Source organism: Rhinolophus ferrumequinum, chromosome 21 (assembly GCF_004115265.2).
Source record: "Rhinolophus ferrumequinum isolate MPI-CBG mRhiFer1 chromosome 21, mRhiFer1_v1.p, whole genome shotgun sequence".
In the NCBI taxonomy this organism is placed as follows: Eukaryota; Metazoa; Chordata; class Mammalia; order Chiroptera; family Rhinolophidae; genus Rhinolophus; species Rhinolophus ferrumequinum.
The window spans coordinates 32,828,970-32,846,374 of NC_046304.1; the positions used below are offsets into that span (position 1 = coordinate 32,828,970).

General features: G+C 46.4%; 1 long non-coding RNA gene across 1 annotated transcript; it reads left to right on the top strand.

Annotated features, from left to right (window-relative positions):
* The first annotated feature begins 3,649 nt into the window (after positions 1-3,649).
* On the top strand, positions 3,650-8,156 carry LOC117014080 (uncharacterized). Its single transcript, XR_004421413.1, has 3 exons — positions 3,650-3,683; positions 7,440-7,537; positions 7,964-8,156. It is a non-coding gene; the product is annotated as an uncharacterized LOC117014080 (long non-coding RNA).
* Positions 8,157-17,405: the final 9,249 nt, after the last annotated feature.

A 17,405-nucleotide genomic window follows, 5' to 3' on the forward strand; every position in this document is an offset into this window, starting at 1 on the left:
CTTCCTTCAATCAGTTGAGGCTGAGAAAGGACGACGGGTTTTGAGTGACTCAGAGCACAGACCCTTGCCAGACCTCACTGAAGAGTATCCTGCCCAGTGAACAATGGGACTTGTCAACTCCGTACAAACCTGTGGACATATTCTACTTAATCCAGAAGGCCAGAGGTCAATGCTTCATTAGCACAATCACCATGACCTGCCCCTTGAGTTCCTCCTAACCTACTCAGTTAATTGCTTCCCTGGAGTGCGTGCTCTTTGTTGTTTTACTCTTTAACAAAAACTGATGGTCAAGATGGTCTCAAAGTGAAGACACCCAGCAGGGCCTGGGTGGCCAGAGCAGTTGAGAACTGAACCCAACCGTTGGAAGCCTTGCTTTACTCCACAGGACAAAAGGGATGGTGGCATCAGACAAGCTTTTAGGAGGCAGAGGCTCAGCAGAACCAAGCCCACCTTTAATCTATGGTCCTTGGGAAAGAAAACTCCTCTATGGCAGGAGCTCTCAAATATTTTGATGGCAACCCATATTAAATACGGTTTTCATTGTGATTCAGTACACTTATTCATATGCATAAGTGAAACAAAAGTTTGACAAAAATAATAATTACTCTTCATACATGTGATACGCTCTTTAGTATTCCAAAAAGTTAAAGATCACATGGGAAGGTTGGGAACAACAAAAGGCCAGGGATTTTAGGACTTCTGTTGTCTCCATCAGAAGGCTCAAGGTGGCAGGATACAAGGTTAATACACAAAGTCAACTGTTTGCCTTTATCTCATGAACAATTGGAATTTGAAATTAAATAGACCCTAGCCACTTAGAGAGGAACACGTGGAGGATACATGGAGGAGCAGCATGGTACCAGATGTGTGAGTGCCTCCCCATGGCCCTTCCAGACCAGCCAGCAGCTGAATGCGATGCTGTGAATATCCCAGCCAACGCCACACAGAGCAAAAGAACAGCCCCGCTGAGCCCTGCCCAACCTCCTGAGCCACAGCATTATAAGCAAATAATAATGCTTATTATTAATGCCACTCAGTGCCACTCACTTTTGAGACAGTTTGTTACATAGCCATTTATAAACAGAAGAGCCATGCAGGGACGATATGGAGGTCAATTTCAACTGCTCAGCTCATGACAATTGGGAGTCAGGAACAAAGATGTTGCCAGAGTTCCCTTTACAGTATAAGATGGGACACGGGGGACTATTACAGTACATGCCTGCAGCGATGCTTTAGAGGGGACTGCTGTGGCGGGGGGAGGAAAGTATCACCACCAGACTCAACATCCCAAATCCAAGGGTCACTGAGGATTCATGAATTTACTCAGCAAGCATTTTTTAGGGTTATTGTGTGTGTCCTGTGCTATACTTAGAACTGCAGACGGGTGGAAAATAAGACAGTTGTGGCCTCCATGTTCATGGATTTGAAATTTTGGTATAGGTTACAGATATTAGACAAATAAATGACTATAAATGCCAGATCATGGAGGGTGCCTAAAGGAAATTTACAGGGTGCTTGACCGGCCTCCCTCCTCTCCCTGGTCCATTTTCTCCACTTGTGAAGAGCATGAAGCCAGCTGGAGTAGACTCTAAACACCTGCCTTGCTCAGATTCCAAGGAAGAGTGTTGGGGGTTAGATCCCTGTTTCTAATTTAGAGCAGGGGTCAGGGAAGGACTTCCAGAGGAAGTAATGTTGACACTGAACCTTGAAGGATGAATCATAGGTCGCCAGTCAAGGAGGGAACAGCACATGCAAAAGCCGTGACGTGGGAGGTATCCCGGGACATTTGAAGAACTTGAAAAGAGCTAGGATGGCTGGAGAAGAGCAAGTCCACACCGGTCCAAGTGGGACTTGACTTAGAAGGGAGAATCTCTGAGCCATGCCTACACCACCACCAGGAAGGTGGCCCTGATTTTACCTTCTATTTAAAAATATGTCTCCTTTGCACTTTGGATTCTGTTTGGGGCAAATTATAGGGTGGAGATTTGAGAAAACAAACAAATCAAACAAACTCAGTGTGCAGCTGAGTGAAAAGGAGACACAGGAGACCTCTTGGTGATGCACGGCTCTGGCTTGCAGCCAGTTCAAGACAGAAGAACCAAGCACTGTGTCAGTATTTGGGCCTTTCCTATGAGCAAGAATAGGTGAGTGGTGGAAAGCTAACGCTCACTTCATGGCAGGATGGTTGGACACAGCTGGGCATAGAATAGGGTCATTTGTCAGGAGCCACCAGGAGCACTTCCTGCCAGAGACGGGTGGGGAGATGGGAATCTCTCTAACACTGAGCCCGAAGGTCAAGGCACAGAGCAGGGGAAGGGTTTCGCCAGGAAGATTTGTTAGGGGCTGTACCGAACTCCAAGTCAGGAGCATGGAACTAGGAGTGAGCTGCGAGATAAAGATGGGGCAGGTCAGCCCCTCCAGACCTTCAGGTTTCAACTCACAGGCAGTGACCTTGAATCTGCCCACCTGCTCAGTGTGGCTTCAGGTATTCAAGGGCCCGGGGAGGCAAAGCGTAGAGAGGGCATTATTGGGATGAGGGTTCAGTGCCTAATCTTCCTCCCCTTGGAGTTTCCCACAGAGGGAGTACACGCACAAAAGACAAGGGCCAATGGGACCTGGCACAGCACGGCTTTCATCAATTCAAGTGCCTTAGGGGCTTAGTGTCTGAGCCCCTCTCCCGCTACAGAGACTTCTAGTAAGATTGACCCTGATTGAGAAGGGAGCTCAAGCCAGGTGTCTTAGGATAGGCTTTCCTTCCCAGCTTCCTCTCCAGGGTCCAAGCCATGGGATCAACGCTGGTTGACTGACGTAACACACCCAGCCACAGGTGGAGCAGATGGACCGAGAAGAGAGGATGGCTAGGCCCCCGACAGCTCACCCCGTCACTGGAACAGTGGCTCCAGGTCTGGCTGCCATGTGGAGAAGAGGAAAGAAAGAGAAAGGCCCAGACTTCTTTCAAAGAAACGAGGAAGTTGAGAGAGAGGGCATGTATCAAGGAAAGTAACCCCATTCCTGGGTAAACTGTGGGTGAATGAATGTGCTTGGAACCCACCCAATAAGATGAGCCACCCTTCCCGTTGTCCCCATCCTCTCCGTCTTCCATTCTGTTACAACTGAGGAAGGTGCCACCCTCTGATTAATGGTCAATGCTGCGACCGGTGTGTTGGGTCCCTACTCTTCTCTCCCCTTCCACCTTCTTACGAACTTAATACTATCAAGTACCTTAATACTATCAACTACCTTCTCTTTCCCAAACACTCCCCGCTTCCTCTCAACTGGATCATTCCATTAGAGTTTAGACACACTCAAGTCTGTCCCATCCTAAACAAGTAACAAAACCATTCTCTCTACTGCAGAGTTCCCCTCCACTGACAACCCTGCCTCTCTCCTCACCTTCACACTCAGTCGGCATTCTCTGTGTCAGTTTTCTCACCTCCCAAGTCCAACTCACATCTCACTCTTCTGTACACTCTGCCCCAGCTTCCCATGCCTCACTTGGCCAGCAAACCTGCTGCTAACGCCACCAGTGGCTGGCATGGCCCTAGATGACACATCCAGTCCTGGTTTTCTCAGTCTCTCTGCAGCACGTGACCACTGCTCCTGTGAAAAGGTCTTTCCTGGTTTTGAGTCACCTCCCTAGTAGCTCCTCCCCACTCTCCTTTCCCCAGACGTTGTGCACAGGGGTAAGTCAAGGCTGCGTTTGTGGCCCCCTCCTCTTCTTGCACCACTGCCCATCCCCCTCACAGCCAGAGGTTTTCAGCACTGGCTGCACATTAGAATCACCTGGGGAGCTTTTAAAACGTACCAGCACCTGGGTGCTCCCCTAATTAAATCAGAGTCACTAGAGTAGGGCCAGATGTGGTAGCTGTAAACGCTCCCAGGTGATTCTGGAGGTGCAGTGTGGGCTTCAAGCCACTGCCCTAAGCAACCCCTTTCCTGACCCTCTACGCACCGGTAGCCTTCAGAGTCGTATCTGCAGACTCTGAGACATCCAGAAACACCTTTGTTTTCCCAAAGGCGGCTAGCCAGATGTCATCTCATACCGGAAGCTGATTCAGCGGTTTCTTCTCAGCTTTTGTAGAAGTCATTCCAGAATCTAACGCGCTATTCCAACACTAAAGTCATCCAGTTCTTTCTTTTATCTATATATAATCTGCATATGCATTTCCATAATGGGCTAATCAAAGAAGACATTTTCTTTCTGGCCTAAGACCTTCAAAGCATTTCCTGAAACAAGTTTATTGTTTTTACCTCTTGAATCATGAATGAAGAAAAAAAATCTCAAAAGCTAAAATGCCTATGACCAAATTACAATGCTTTGGTTTAGTTCTCTGTTTCTCTCACTCTAGGAAGGGAGGGAGGGAGGGAGGGAGAGAGGGAGGAAGAGAAAGAAGGAAGGAAGGAAGGAAGGAAGGAAGGAAGGAAGGAAGGAAGGAAGGAAGGAAGGGAAAAAAGGAAGGAAGGAAGGAAGGAAGGAAAAAAGGAAGGAAGGAAGGAAGGGAAAAAAGGAAGGAAGGAAGGAAGGAAAGGAGGGAGGGAGGGAGGGAGGGAGGAAGAAAGAAAGAAAGAGAAAGAAGGAAAGGTCACTGCTTTCTGCCTCCTGATTCTCTGACCTGGGAAACTGTCCTTCTCATCCTGCCAGTCTCATTCATCACACTGGAATCTGACTGATGTCTCCCAACCAAACTTCAAGGCCTTTGAAAGCAGGAACCACGGCTTAGTCACCACTGTGTCTCCATGACTAGCATGGTGCCGAGCATAGGGTAACGTTGTGTTGAATGAATGAATAAATAAAAATTTATAAGTAGAGCTCACAGAATAAGCCACCACTCAGGTTGGGTCTCCGGCATGGATTCATAGAAAGGAGACAAAAGCTCTCAGCCTAGAAGCTATACCTGGAAGGCAGATCCATATATACTATCTGCAGAAAGTACATGCTCCTCCTCTGGGCATGAACTTGAAAGAGGTTTTTGGAGAGAAACCCCAGCCCTGGTACACATGAGAATCACCTGGAGGGCTTACAAAATTTGTCTTAATTCCACTGGGACAGGGAACTTACCTTTTCACACACTCTCACTAGTTACAGACCAGAATTGGGGAAGAGTCCAGGACTCCCCAAGGGCAAAGTTTCCATCACTCAAATATTTGGGAAGTCAACTGAAGAAAAAACTCTGAAGCAAGAAAATTCACAAGTAACCCAGTTAGGAGACAACTTCCTGGCACCAGACTTGTTCTAGAGTCTTGTTCCCCACCCTGTGGGGGTGGGGAAGCCCCGGGTAGGCACAGAAGTGATGGTGCAGACAGAGCAGACAGCGGCTCACCAGTCTGGCAGCCTCCTCTGCAGGCCAAGGAGACCTCCTGTCTTCCCTGGGAGGTGTGAAAACGCCATTTGAGTGATGGAGAATGTGGGGGCTCGGCACAGAAGGCCCAGGCACTGAATAATCTCACCCATAATGAACTGTGGCTGTTGGCCCCAGCCAACGGCCCTGTTAGCACCTCACACTCCCACCATGGGTTAGGGAAACAGGGGTCAAAGGTAGGGTTAACAGGTGTTTCCAGAGGGCTGAAGTGTTCCCGCCCTGAAGTCCGACATCATTTGTGCTCCTGGCTGTATTTGCCCAGCCCCCAGCATACATCTGCCCTGCCATGGAGATTCTTCCCCTTCCAGTTCCTTTAAGAACAGATATGGAAATGTGTTCTATTCATGCAATGCAATATTATTGAGCCATAAAAGAGAACGAAGTACTTATATATGCTGTAGCATGGATGAATCTAGAAAACATTATGCTAAGTAAAAGAAGCTAGACACAAAAGGTCATGTACTGCATGATTCTATTTACATGACATATCCAGAAGAGACAAATGCATAGAGACAGAAAGCAGATTAATGGTTGCCAGGAGCTGGAAGGAACTGGCAATGACTGCCCCCCCCCCCCCCGCGTCTTCTGGAGAGGACAGGGGCTGGAGATTGAGTTAATCACCAATGGCCAATGATTTACTCAATCATGCCTACATAACGAAATCTCCATAAGACCCCTAGCCTACAGGGTTAAACAATATGGGGGCCGGGGGGACTCTTCATGAAAAATAATTTTAAATTACAAATAAAAGTAGGTATGTGAAATTTAGAATAAGAAAAAAAAACACAACAAATTGTACATTATTTACAACTGAAAACACAAATATCACCAAATCCAGAATTTGTTAATCCAAATTAACATAACATTTTAATAATTACCTGCCTGACACACCTCTATAATTCTTTCCTTCCTTCATTTTTTTTAGCTACCTACTCTTTGATTGCCTTTTCACATGACAATGATTTTGTAATATCATTTTTTAAAGCGAGCCAAGGAAGTTCATTCAGTTTATTTTCCTTTTTACTATGAGAATTTAGGAAAGTTTTTTTTCACCTTTGCAACTCATATTAGTAATGAGATGAAGACGTTTAGGATTGTTTGGGGTAGCTGTTGAATTTGGGAGAATCTCTACCAAGTATCTTTCCACAACGAGCTGTGATAAATACAACTCAAGTGTCCATCAACACAAACGGATGAACAAAATGTGATATATATGTACAGTGGAATATTATTCAGACTTAAAAAGGAATGGCATTCTGACACATGCGACAACATGGATGAACCTTAAAAGCATCATGCTAAGTGAAAGAAAAGGACAAAGTTTCCATTTATAGCAAATTCAGAGACAGAAAGTCGATTAGTGGTTGCCTAGGACTGGGGAGAGGAGGAATGGGGAGTTACTGCTAAAATAGTTACAGAGTCCCTGGGCTGATGAAAAAGTTTTGAAAATAAATATGATGATGGTTGCACAATATTGCGAAATGTAACTAAAGCCACTGAATTGTACGCTTAAAAATGGTTAATTGGCTAACTTTATGTTTTGTAGGTGTGTGTTACTACAATAAAAAAAATAATTCAAACCAAAAAAACCAATGAGTTGTGAGATTTCAGGGCATTTCAATAAATCTTAATACACCCACAAACTTAGGGGACAGGCACCACAGGACAGACAGTCCTCTTTGGTGAAATGACCCCAGTCCTGCCCCTTGGTGCCCAGATGCTGAGGGAACCAGCATGAGGAACAGTAGGAATATTCCTGGAAGCCCTTCTGACAGCTGCCAGTTACTAAACTATACGCAGAAGTGACCATGAGCCGCATGTAGACACCTTCCTAAATCTGAACGTATTCTCAACTCCACTTCCTCTTAGCTTAATCCCATAAGAGCCCATAGCCACTTCAATGCCACCTGACATGAAGGAGAGAGCGATTAAGTGAAAGAAACAGAAAGAGGCAGAGGTCTTAACCAATTGCAGTTTAAAAAGCTTAAATTTTCCAATTTTACAAGTGTATATAACCTTGGGAACACATTGTGATAGCCTTTTCTCGGCCCTAAAGCTGAAGCTTCATTAACTTCACAGGAAAGTCACCTCTGGTAACTGATGACCTTGACCTGGCAGGATCAGCAAAGTGGTGAGGACAGAGCCCCCGTAGGAGTTGGTTGAAAAGACATCCGGAGGTGAGGAAGCAGAAACAGCAAGTATACATGACTCACTCAGTAGGTTTTGCTGGGGCTGGGGCGGGTGGGGAGGTGTGGCAATGAGTTGCTAGCTGGAGGTTCCTGGAGGGATTTGCAATGGAGACACTAATAGAGCACTGTTGCTGTGCTCATGGAAACAAACTAGAAACAAACAGCATAGGAACAAGGTGGTGTGGGGGAATTCAGCAGTGAAGTCCTGGGGAAAGAAAGTGGTCGATGCAGCTTTGGAAAGAGTAGAGATGCCCCAAAGTGTTTCCACACTCCCAGTCTCTTTCCCTCATCTCTCCCACCCAAAGCTCTTTACAAGCCACCAAGGACTTCCCTGTCACTTATCTCATTCACTCTCGTTAGATCATTCTGCAGCTACTGTGTTAGGAGCTAATCTCAGCCCCATGCCACTTGCAGAGCAGCAAGGGAGAAAAGGTGCAGGCTGGACACAGTGGACCCCATTCCATCACAGGAGAGGAGAATGGTGCAGAGTGTCAAGTGATGCAGACCAGGGCAACCCAGAGCACCACAAGGGAAGCAGGTTGAAAGGGAGTTTGCATCTGGCAGGTGAGAGGTGAGTCGAGTGTTTCAGTCAGAGGGACTGACAGGCTGAGGGTAGAGGGCAGAGGAACCTCGGGGAAACCAATAGATTAATAAAACTGACTGTATTTTAGAGACCAGGGAGAGGAAGGGAAAGGATGTTCTGGAAGGATGGGCAGGAGCCATGGCAGACAGGGCTGTGTGATCCACAGTGAGGAGAATATGTTCTTTATTGTAGGAAAATCCATGAATCCTCTTTTCTTCATCCTCTCTCCAAGTGGTCATCAAGTTGCCTCCAAGATATCTGTTGCCTGTCTGCTTTTCTCCACCCTCTTTGTTACCAATGTGATTTATGATACTATTGTATTGTCCAAGAGTGGCTCCTCTATTTGCTTTGTCTCCTTTCTGGTTCCTCGACCTGCCTTGGCATCAGTCACCAGGAATCTTAACTTTCCTCTCTAGTTACTTACAAGGGAGCTCCCATAAGACTGTCAGCTGATTTCTCAACAGAAACTTTGCAGGCCGGAATGGATTGGCATGAAATATTCAAAGTGATGAAAAGCAAGGACCTACAACCAAGATTACTCTACCCAGCAAGGCTATCATTTAGAATCAAAGGACAGATAAAGAGCTTCCCAGGCAAGAAAAAGCTGAAGGAGTTCATCACCACCAAACTAGTATTACAAGAAATGTTAGAGGGAGTTCTTTAAGAGGAAGAGGAAGAAGAAGAAGGAGGAGGTGGAGGAGGAAGAGGAGAAGGAGAAGAAAAAAGATAAAAAATATGAAGAATAAAATGGCAATAACTACATATCTATCAACAATTACTTTAAATGTAAATAGATTAAGTGCCCCACTCAAAAGATAGGGTGACTGAATGGACAAGAAAATAAAACCCTTACATATGCTGACTACAAGAGACTCACTTCATATCGAAAGACACACAGAGATGGAAAGTAAAGGGATGGAAAAAGATAGTTCCTGAAAATGGAAACAAAACAAAACAAAACAAAAAAGCTGGGGTAGCAACACTTATACAAGACAAAATGGACTTTAAACCAAAGGCTATAATAAGAGACAAAGAAGGACCCAGTAATCCCACTTCTGAGTACTTATCTGAAGAAACTCAAAATGCTACTTTGAAAGGACATATGCATCCATATGTTCATTACAGCATTATTTACAGTGGCCAAGATGTGGAGGCAGCCTGGGTGTCCATCAATGGATGAATGGATAAAGAGGAGGTGGTACATATATACAATGGAATATTGCTCAGCTATAAAAAAAGAATGAAATCTTGCCATCTGCAACAACATAGATAGACCTAGAGGGTATTGTGCTGAGTGGAGTATGTTAGACAGAGAAAGACAACTGCCATATGATTTCACTTATATGTGAACTTTCAAGAACAAAATAAATGAACAAACAAAACAGAAACAGACTCATAGATACAGAGAACATTTTGATGATTGCCAGATGGGAGGAGGTGGGAGGATGGGTGAAAAAGGGGAAGGGATACAGAAGTACAAATTGGTAGTTACAAAATAGTCATGGGGATGTGAAGTAAAGCTTAAGGAATACAGTTAATAATGTAATAAATATGTATGGTGTCAGATGGGTACTAGATTTATTGGGGTGATCACTGTAAGTTATATAAATATCTAACCACTATGTTGTACACCGAAGCTAATAGAATGTTATATGTCAACTGTAATCAAGAATTTTAAAAATTTAAAAAATAAATAGATAACTTTCCCCTCAGCCAACCCCAGGGCCTCTTGGGCTCTTCCCACCCCCCAGGGATCACTCCACGATGATGGATATGTCTGGATGTCACCTCCCTCTCACCATGTTACTTTGTCTCCTCACGGTCACAAGTAGCTGCAGCAGTTCCAGCCACCCACAGAGACCAACACACCCAGAATGGGTGGGGACATTTCCCCCAGCAGTTCTTTCTGGAAGAAAAGAAAGTCCTTCCACAGGTTTCCCCTCAGGCCCTGTTCTTAAATCAATCACTGCCCAGAGGAGTGAGACACCGTGATTCCCCCACTAGGCCAGGAGGAGCCCACAAAGCCCAGGACTGCTGACAGCAGAACAAATCCAAGTTTTATCAGTAAGAAGGTGGGGACGGCGGTTGTCAGGAAATAGCAGGTCTCATTAGTCTTCGTATGAACTCTGCATTTTACTCACCAATCTACTTTCCCTTTCCAGAATGAATCAGTCCTGAAAAATATCCTTGTTGGATACCACAAACACATATGCCCCACCCCTGGGCTGCCTTCTGGCTACATCTCTCACAGGAGGTCTCTGCAGACCCCGGCCTGGTCCTCCAGCCACTGGCCACACTGGAACGTCCATTCTGAACGTCACAGGGGCTCTGTGCCCGGGTCACACATTCCTCTTCCAGAAAGTAATTCCAGGCACCCATGATTCCTGCTCTGTTGATTTTTTCTTTTCAACATCATTCTGCCAACAGTTTAGCAGAGATGGAACCGTTTCTTGGCTTAGTTCTACTGAATGCTGTGAGTCAAGTGCAGCTCAGCATTGCCACAGTCTATTCCCAACAAAGCCCCAAATCTAACTGTGTCCTTAATGGTGGAAGGGAGGTCCGGAAGCTTCCCTTATTATATAAACAACTTTGGTGTTGGCTGGGAAGGGATACTCAGGGAGCCCAGGAGGATATACAAAATAGGTTTTTATATTAGGTTATAACTTTCTACCTCTACAGACAGTGGTGTGCTGGTAAATGTTTAATAACCAGTTCTCATCTATCTATCTATCTATCTATCTATCTATCTATCTATCTATCTATCATCATCTATCTGTAATGAATTTACTCACCTAAAGGTAATAAACACTCAAGTCTCATCATTGCCTGATTATTCTACTACATGGCTAGGAATGGGGAAGAAATAAATTCCCTAAAGGAAAGTCAGGGTACTGTTGGCAGAAGGAATGCTTATGCAAACAAATGTTAGCCTAATTCAAAAGCTGTTGACCTAGCTCCTGCGTAATTCTCAAGCTTCATGTCTCACCCTTTACCTGCTCCAACTCTAGTTCCAAGCCATACTGGAACCTGCCTCATTGTCACTCACCCCAGGGTGGTTACACATCTTACAGCCCTGCCTGGCTAACTCCTCCTCATCTAACAGACCTTGGTTTAGATGCCACTTCCTCCAGGAAGTCCTCTGTGATCCTCAAACTCGTTACATAGACCTCCTGTGAGCTTCCATGTCCATTGATGTTACATTTAACAAATATGTATTGATCACCTCTGTGCCAAGTTTTCCTGCACCACTACATTATGCTTGTCTGTATGTCCCACTAGATCTTATGCTCTGTGGGGGTCAGCATCTTATGTATGTTCCTTGTCAGCATGTCCTCATGACATTTAACAGTACATGGAACACAGTCAACATGCCACAAATTTTTGTTGAAGAAAAGAATAATTTTTTGAACTGAGGTGAAATTCACACAACAGAGCCTGTCTGGTGAGCAACAGGAGCCAGGCAAGAGGGACAAAGGAGACAAACAACCAATGTCCTGTGTCCTTGGGTGGGTGTCACAGGGCCGCTGAACGTACCAGCCTTGGACCTGCCCTCCCTCCAGGCTTCCAGTCATCATCCCCTCTCCAGCTGTGTTTCTAATATTTGGATGGCAAGCCCCTCACTGATTCACCATTCTGCGGGTGGTGTCTGTTCTCTTTTGCTCTGTCATTCTTCACGCGTAGCCATCGGGTCCCTGTTGGCTCTGTGCATCCTTGCAGCAGCTGCCATTCCCCATCGCGGGTTCCCCACGCTGGCATCACAGTCCCCCCTCTGTCATTGGTCTCCAAACGTGGGGAAGCCACAGCAAAGGCCCATAGAACAGTTGCCAGGTGTACATGCTGGGTATGACATGCTTAAGCTGGGGCGGTTGCAGGGTGGGGGCAGGGGAGGAGGTGGAACTTGGAGTTGACGAGCTCCTGCACAATGGGGGGACCTTTTTAGTTGTCACATGACTGGAAAGTTGTTCTCCCCCTGCCATAAGGCAGGTTGGTCCACACAGCCCCTCCTGTGGCTAGGGGTGGTGCAGAGACAAAGCAGAACGAAGCCCCAAGAGCGCTGGCTGCCACAGCAGCAGGGCGTGGGGGAGAGAGAGCACCCCCAGATTCACCCAGATGGGTTAGGAAGAGCAATCCCAGAATGCCGCGGCCCTAGAGGAGGAAGTCCCGATTGTAAGAAAGGGATACACACACTTAGTGTGACCAGCCGGGAATGGAGGGGGCGGGACGTAACTCGGGACCAAGATAACCGCAGACAAAGAGGGCTCCAGAGGCTAGGACTGGAGGCTCACTTGACTCCTCTGCTGGGCTGCCATAGAAAGCAAGCTGTGGAGGGTTCGGAGTTAAGACCAAAACTGCCCTCCTGGTTACCTGGAATTGTGTAGCTACTACAGTATGCACATTTGCCTATCTGTGTAGTATCGTGTACAGTGCGGGTCAGTCATTTTCCTGGAATCTCATAGTCACCAAGTCCCCAGGCATGACTCAACTATTATCCTGACCACCCTGTTTTTTTCTCCCAACCGTTCAGCCAGCCCCCAACTCTCCTCAAATCCACCTAGGAAAACACACACACAAATGTGTGCACACACATACACACTTAAACACTAACACATGTACACCCATTAACACGCAGATACACATGCACACAAGTACACACATACAGACATGTTTAAAGATACACACGTTTAAAGATACACACAAATAACATATACGCACAAATACATGTACACATATATGTTTACACACATACATCCATATGTACGTATGTATACAGAGGGTGCCAAAAACATGTATACACATTTTAAGGAAGAACAACTATTAAAATTGTAATACTCAATATATACCGATAACAAAAGATGAACACAAGTCACGTTGGTCTCCTGCAATTCCAAGAGGTGCTCAAAGTGGTTACCATCAGCGTCCAGACACTTCTGATGACGGCAAACTACTGCTTGAGCAGCACTGACCAAAGTGTCCACTTGTATGCACTTTTTTGGCACGCCCGGTATACACACACGCACACACACACACACACACACACCCTCTAGGCATAGACACTAGAACCACCTGGAGTGCGCGTTAGAAATGAAGATTCCTCCATCTTACCCCACCAAGCCTGGAGGATTGGGAAGCGGAGGGGGGTAGTCTGAACCCTTCCTTTTAAAGTCCTAAAGCTGCTCTTGCACCACACAGCAAGCAGGACTTACATAAACAGGCCTCTGGACAGCCAGCATTTTCAGCCTCCATTCCGAACCACCAGCCTTGACTCACCTTCCTGGTTTCTCAAGTCCTAGTCATCCTACTTGACCTGACACTCAGTCTCGTTTCCCTGGGAGCTCTGATGTTCCCTCTTCCCCCACAATTCAGACTGTAGCTCCAGCTCCAAACGCACTTAGCTACTGGAGAGGCACAAGCCTGGACGTGTGTGGGGCCTTACTGGTCCTTACCTCACTCCCACAGGCAGGATTTTGACCCCTTGGGGAACCTATCAAGCTCATTTGACTGAGAAAAGGGGATCCAGTGAATTGAAAGGATGCTGCCGAATCTCACTACCCTAGCCCAAGACAGCAGTGGGTGCTCCCCAGGCAGAACCTCTCCTATCCCATTCCACAAACTATTATTGTTTACCTGACAGCCTCTCTGGGTGTGAGACTCCATTGGAGTCCACAAAATTTAGGCATCTCTCTACCAACACCCAAGGCAGAGAGGTTCTCACTCTTGAATGTGTAAGAGGTTCTTCCAGTAGCTTTTCAGATCCCTGCCCTTTCCCCCCTCCCCAGGGGACTGACAGAACCTCTGGCGCTGGAGCGTGAAGGATGAGGGGAGCAAGAGACAGAGGCAGGAGGGCTGGTGACTTGTGGCTGGAAAGAGCCTTGGAATGGTGCTCACGGGGCTGGCATGCAGATGTGGCAGGGAAGAGCCTGGCCAGGCCTGTGGGATGGTCCCCTTCAGTGCACAAGACACCCAGCGACCGTCATCAGTGCACCAGTGTCAAATGGATTGTAGTGGGGGGATACATGATATTGACCAACCCGGGCCTCTCAACCCAGGCCTCTCACAGGCCAAAGCCATGTGCTTCCCTGATGCTCCCTGTCTTTTTTTTTCTTTTTTTAGATTTTGTTGGGGAAGGACTTTATTGGGGAACAGTGTGCACTTCCAGGATTTTTTTCCAAGTCAATTTGTTGTCCTTTCAATCTTAGTTGTGGAGGGCGCAGCTCAGCTCCAGGTCTAGTTGCCGTTTCTAGTTGCAGGGGGCACAGCTCACCATCCGTTGCGGGAGTCGAACTGGCAACCTTGTGGTTGAGGAAACATGCTCTAACCAACTGAGCCATCTGGGAGCTCAGCGGCAGCTCAGCTCAAGGTGCCGTGTTCAATCTTAGTTGCAGGGGGCGGAGCCCACCATCCTTTGCGGGACTCGAGGAATTGAATTGACAACCTTGTGGTCGAGAGTCCACTGACCCATGTGGGAATCGAACCAGCAGCATTCGGAGTTAGGAGCATGGAGCTCTAACTAACCGCCTGAGCTACCAGGCCAGCCCTGTTACTTTTTTTTTAAAGATCAAAACATATCAAAATAGTGTTTCTAAAAATTGATGTAGTATTGAGTGATGCAAGATGTCATAACTTTTGCAGCAAAATTACATTAATTTTGTATTTTCAATAAGACATTATATTATACTAATGACAGTTTAATGATAACTCTGTGTCACTGTGTATTAGCTTCCTGTGGCTGCTTAACAAATTACAACAAGCGTGGTGGCTTTAAAACAACAGAAATGTATTCTCTCACGTTCTGGAGGCCAGAAGTCTGCAATCAGTATTTCCTGGGCAAGGCTCTAGGAGAGAATCTGTTCCTGCCGCTGCCAGCTTCTGTGGGCTCCTAGCTCCCGGGCTCATCATTTCAGTCTCTGTCTTGGTGGACATGTGGCCTTCTCCTCTGTAGTAACATCTCTCCTTGCCTCCCTCCTCTAGGAATACTTGTGGTGGCATTTACAGCCCATCTAGATCATCCAGGATAATCTCCCCATGTCAAAATCTTAATCACATTTTGTGCCACAAAAGGTAAAATTTACAGGTATCAAGGAGTGAGCCCCCGATTTCTTTGGGAACCATTATTCAGCCAACCACACACTGGTAATTGTAGGCTTAAATCTTTTTAAAACATCCCACACTAGGACAGTGCTGGACACAGGTGATTACAGGACTTGTAAACATGATTAATTAGTGCTCTGGTCCAGGGACAAAGCATCAATTCAAGGCTGTGTGAGAAGCTTCCAGCCCTGGGAGTCCTCTCTGCTGCTGCCTGGACAACCTTGCTTAGAGGAAACATCCAAAATCTCCATGTGAGGCCATCTGGAAATACGAGGGCCCAGCAGTAACCTCACCCCACACCCACCTGTGGTCGGTGGGTCGTGGGTGCCTCAACTTCCCCAGACAGAGAATCCATGGGCAGTCCCGCTCACAGCCTCACCCAAGTCTTAAGGCTTCAAGCCCCTACGTGTTTGTCCAAAGGAGGCCTATCTTCTTATTATTCTTACTTATGAAATATGCATAACATAAATTCTTACCATTTTAACCATTAAAAGTGTACAAATCTGTGGCATCAACTAAATTTATAATATTGTGCAACGATCACGGATTACCTACCGTGTTTCCCCCAAAATAAGACCTAGCCAGACCATCAGCTCTAATGTGTCTTTTGGAGCAAAAATTAATATAAAAATTAATTATATTAAAATAAGACCAGGTCTATAACATAATGTAATGTAATATAATAATATAATATAATACTGGGTATAATATAATATAATATAATACCAGGTCTTATATTAATTTTTGCTCCAAAAGACACATTAGAGCTGATGGTCTGGCCAGGTCTTATTTTCGGGGAAACATGGTAGTATTGGTCACTCCCCGTTCTCCAATCCCTCAGTCCCTAGTAATCATTAATCTGCTTTCTCTGTGTATGGATTTGCCTTTTCTGGATATTCCTCACCAAAGGAATCATACGATGTTGGCTTTTTTGTGTCTGGCTTTTTTCACTTAGTTGAATGTTTTCAAGGTTCATCCATGTTGTAACAGTATCAGTACGTCGTTCCTTTGTATCTGGATAATATTCTATTGTTTGTATGTACTACATCCGGTTTATCCATTCTTCAGCTGATGGACATCTGGATTGTTCTCTGTTTTTGGCTATTCCTAACTGGAATCCCAGAGGCCACCCCTGAACCCTGCATGCATCAGCCCTGGATGGGGCAGCAGTGCTTCCTGTAGGCCCATGAGCTTCTGTGCCAAACCAAACAGGGTTGACCTTAGTCGAACATAAAGAGAGAATGGAGTCCTGGTAAACTGGGTTCCTCAGTGAAGAGCACATCCCCCGTTTGGTCTGCCTTCTCTTAGGGCCTGGTTTTCCCTTCCTTCCAACCCTGTGGTCCTAGCAGGGCTGCCATGCCATCCTAGAGTCCTAACTGATACAGGGCTCTGCAGCGCTTGGTGTTTCCCATGAGCAGAGGAACTGAGAGAACAAACCACGTGGGGAGAGAGAAGCAGAGCTGAGAGGAGAGTCCCACGGAGCTCTGGGTCCCAGATGCTGCTGTACCTGAGAGCAAGACTTTCCTGTAATTTGTTCGTTGATTCCAGAACTTCCCCTTTCTACCTACACTACTTCATATTGGATTTCTGTCACTTTGAACCCAATGAATCCTGATGGTGGCATCAGCAGCCCTCTGCCACCACAAGGCCGGCACTCTCTGAAGGGGAAACAATGGGGAGCTCCACCTTTGCCCAGACTGGCACTGCCTCCATGTAACGAGTCTGTGGGATCCTAGGTGTTCCGTTGAACTTTGAACTTCTGGACAGACTGCATGGAGATCAGATTTTCATAAAACGGGCTGTCAAGGGGACACGTACAGCCTTCTCAAGACCCTGGCGGTCAAGAATGCGGGAAGCTTTTCCAGTTAACCCTTGGACAGCTTGGCACCTGGTAATCAGCCCTCAGTTGTAGGATGTCCCTACAAGTTATTTAATGGGTGACAAATGGGATTCTGCAAGGGGTCACCATCCACCTAGAGAACATCCTTGGGTGCTGCCCAGCGTGGTCTTGAAGGAGTCACTGACCCCAGGTAGCTTCACCTCTGAGCCAGCCTGGGGCAGGGGCGGGGGGACAGGGGTCTTCTCTTGCACTAAAGTTGGTATTGACACTTTCGAGGTGGATCCCTCGCTGGGTACAATTATCTTTATCTGGTTAGCAACCCTCCCCACCTTACCCTCATAACA